Source organism: Rana temporaria, chromosome 7 (assembly GCF_905171775.1).
Source record: "Rana temporaria chromosome 7, aRanTem1.1, whole genome shotgun sequence".
NCBI lineage: Eukaryota > Metazoa > Chordata > Amphibia > Anura > Ranidae > Rana > Rana temporaria.
Genome location: NC_053495.1, coordinates 205,291,737 through 205,296,153, shown reverse-complemented (window position 1 = coordinate 205,296,153; position 4,417 = coordinate 205,291,737).

The window sequence follows — 4,417 nt, the reverse complement described above, 5'->3', positions numbered from 1 at the left end:
TATAGTAATAATGCCATTGGCAGGGAAGGGGTTAAGTTAATTATTGTAATTGTTTGCACATGCACTTAAATTATCTGTTATTAAAACAAATTATTTGTTACAATTTTTTTTCCCTCTTTGTGTATGTTTAGGTGACCAGGGGGCGAGTGGGTGAAGATGGGGGGGGGTGCCATTAGCTCGCACAGGGCGCCTGAACACCTAAGGCCGGCCCTTCTCAGTAAACAAGCCAAAGGTCGGTAACAAGTGGTCGCGAGATAGGATCAAGCAGATGCTTAGTCAAGGAACAAGCCAAAGGTCAGTAATGAGTGGTAGCGGAGATACGGACAGCAGCAGGTGTGACAAGAGCTAGATATTTGCTGGAGAGAGCAATATAATCTGGCAAACAGAAAATGCAGAGGCTTCGCTTAAATCAGGAAGTTTATGGGAGGAGCAAAAGGTTCAAAGTTCAAAAGAAACAAGGGTGAAGAGGTGGCCTCCGAAAGCAAAGCTTTACTTTATTCACAAAGCACTTGCCTGTAAAGTTGCGGCGGCGTAGCGTAAATCACCCGGCGGAATTCAAATTCGGCGGGTAGGGGTCGTGTTTCATTTAAATGAAGCGCGTCCTCGCGCCGAACGAACTGCACATGCGCCGTCCCTAAAATATCCCGGCGTGCATTGCTTTAAATGACGTCGCAAGGACGTCATTGGTTTTGACGTGGACGTAAATGGCGTCCAGCCCCATTCACGGACGAGTTACGCAAACGACGTAAAATTTTCAAATTGCGACGCGGGAACGACGGCCATACTTAACATTGGATACGCCACCTAGGGGGCATGTTTATCTTTACGCCGCGTATCTCTTACGGAAACGGCGTATCTTTACTGCGACGAGCAAGCGTACGTTCGTGAATCGGCGTAACGACTCATTTGCATATTCTACGCCGAACTCAATGGAAGCGCCACCTAGCGGCCAGCGTAAATATTGCACCCTAAGATACGACGGCGCAGGCCGTCGTATCTTAGGCATGTTTAAGTGTATCTCAGTTTGAGAATACACTTAAACATACGACGGGCTTAGATTGCGAGTTACGCCGGCGTATCTACTGATACGCCGGTGTAACTCTTTGTGAATCTGGCCCGTAGAGTACAACATGAATTCTTATTGGTTGTAACAGGTCCTAGGGTGACCACATTTCCAAACTACCATTCAGGGACACCCTCCCATCCAAAAAATCAGCTTGTGCTGTAACGAATCACAGCACAGTGATTGGACACAAGAGGCGGGATTTATGATTTCTCCAATCACAAGCAGGGGGCGGGATTGTGCTCCTCCAGGCATTCCCGGTCAGGACAAGTACTGTCAGTGAGTAAAGAGGTGATGTGGCAGCCTTTTTTGGGGGCATCAGTTTGGCTTGGGGGGGGGGGGGGGGTGGCTGTGTAAGTTTCATTCCGGGACACTGTATTGTCCTGGAGTGAAGGTGCCCGGGACAGACCTGCAAAATGCGGGACTGTCCCGGGCAATCCGGGACACGTGGTCACCCTAAGGTCAGTGCATCTTTCACATTTCTCGGTATTTCAAGCCCAAAGCAGAGCCATTTGGACCAGACAATGAAGATGTGTGTGCATCCGGATTGCACTATGAAATAGGCAATGAAAATAGATGTCTGGTACTTTGTACTCTCTTCTGTTGGCGGAGTCTTTATTGAGGCCGTATCTCAACTTTTACTGTAGCAGTTTCTTCCAGTTTCTTTTGAATTTTTTTTTTGTAGCTCAAATAGCCAACTATATCTTTTCATTATATATGACAGGAAGCTGCCGTGCAATAACGAAAGAAAAACGACTACTATATACGAGGCTCGGCTACCGCTGAACGAGGAAAAAAGTCCAGCGTTCTTGAGAACGGCCAAACAGGCAAAGTCCTGTCTGAAAGTTGCAAGGCTGCAACAGGTACATCGCGCAAGCTCCGTGACCGCGCAAGCAGCACCCGCGGACCCCGATTGTCGCCGATGTCCCGCGATCGGGTCACAGAGCTTACGTGGCTAGCGACACTGTCACTGAACGCGTTCCCTGTCATCGGGAACAGCAATCAGTGGTGTGTCACGTGTAGCCGCACCCCCCCCCTACAGTAAGATTTACTTCCTAGGGAACACTTAACCCTTTCAGCGCTACCTAGTGGTTAACCCGATTCACTGCCAGTGCATTTTTATAGCACTGATCGCTGTAAAAATGACAATGGTCCCGAAATGGTGTCAAAAGTGTATATATAGCCGGATTCAGAGAGTGTTACGCCGGCGTATCAGTAGATACACCGTCGTAAATCTGAATCTACGCTGTCCTACATTTAAGTGTATTCTCAAATTGAGATACACTTAAATGTAGCTAAGATACCACTGCCTGCGCCGTCGTATCTTAGCTCACTATTTACGCCGGCCCCTAGGGGCGTGTATGCTGATTTACGCCTAAAATGCGTAAATCAGGGAGATACGCCTATTCACGAACGTACGCTTGCCCTTCGGAATTATTTACGCCGCTTACGTAAGACATACGCCGGCGTAAAGATAAAGCTGCTCTCTAGGTGGCGCAGCCCATGCAAAGTATGGACGTCGGAACAAACGTATCTTTTTACGTTGTTTGCGTAAGTCGTACGCGAATATGGCTGTGCGTAAGTTACGTTCACGTCGTAGGCAGTGTTCGACGTATCTTAGGCATTCTATCCGACGCATGCGCACTGGGATACATCTGCGGACCGTTTTCATCGGACATGTCTGCTGGGTGAATTTGGTCTGATGTGTGTACACACCATTAGACCAAATTCCCCGCAGACAGAATACGCGGTGACGTGGCGGCGACGATTACGCGGCGACGTGCGCGAACCCGGAAGTTCAATGCTTCCACGCATGCGTCGAATCACTTGAACGCCATGCGCGGGTTCTCCGGCCAGCGGACATGTCCGATGAGTCGTACTGACCATCGGACATGTCCGACGGACAGGCTTCCAGCGGACAAGTTTCTTAGCATGCTAAGAAACTTTTGTCCGCTGGAAACCTGTCCGCTAGGCAGGAAAACTGTCCGGTAGGCCGTACACACGGTCGGACATGTCTGCGGAAACTGGTCCGACAGGCCAGTTTCAGCGGACATGTTCGGTCGTGTGTACAAGGCCTGACACGTAGAGAGAGTCCTGCCGCACAGATGTAGTTCCCAGGAGGGGGTGAGCACGTCACTGACCACCGCAGTAAAGCCTCCCTTCACGGTGGTCAGTAAAATCAGACAAGCAGGAAGTGAACAGAACAGAGAAGAAATAGAGCAACTTCTGAGCAAAAATGAACAATGAGGAAGTGAAAAGAGGAATGTCTGCAGGTAAAGGATGCTTATTATAAAAAAAAAAAAAAATCCTTTACAACCCCTTTAAGAAAACGGAATGTCATTCATTTCTGGTTTACATCTACTATAAAACAAGTCCTCAGTTGTCTTCAACCATTTGCTATGCAGATTTTGCGGAGAACACGACTATAACTGTCACCTATAAACATAACATAAAGTTATGATGTTCAAAACACTGACTGGTTCCACGAGTCAGTTAGGAAAAACAGCCCACAGTGTATAAAGATGTACTCATAATTTATATGTAATAAAAAAGAAAGACACCCACATGACACCGCGCCAACATGATTTGTTCATGAAGGAGAGAAAACGTTTAACAAGCTCATAAAGGTAATAACAAGTCTAGACACAGGATACAGCCAATAAAATATGAATAGGATTTGGCGCAAATTGCACTTTACTGGGTAGCTCCACCTTTGTGGGAAAGTTAGGCCAAAAAGTAAAATTTTGGTGTCATGTGACCAGAGCCCCTTCTTCCACATGTTTGCCGTGTCCCCTCCCCCACATGGCTTCTCACAAACTGCAAACAGGACTTCTTGGCCCGGATTCAGAAAGATGAGCGGATCTTTCTGCGGGCGTAACGTATATCAGATACGTTACGCCGCCGTAAATTTGGGCGCAAGTTCCGTATTCAGAAAGAACTTGCGCCCTAAGTTACGGCGGCGTAACGTATGTGGGCCGGCGTAAGCCCCGCTAATTCCAATGGGGATGTTGTAGGCGTGTTTTATTTAAATTTCAGATGACCCCGCGTATTTTGCGCTTTTTGTGAACGGCGCATGCGCCGTTCGTGAAAAAATCCCAGTGCGCATGCTCGAAATTACGCCGCAAAGCCTCATTGGTTTCGACGTGAACGTAACTTACGCAAAGCCCTATTCGCGAATGACTTACGCAAACAACGTAAAATTTTCAAAACTCAGCGCGGGAACGACGTCCATACTTAACATTAGCTACGGCTCATATAGCAGGGGTAACTTTACGCCGGAAAAGTGCCTAACGTAAACGACGTAAAAAAATGCGCCGGCCGGGCATACATTTCTGAATCAGCGTAAATACCTAA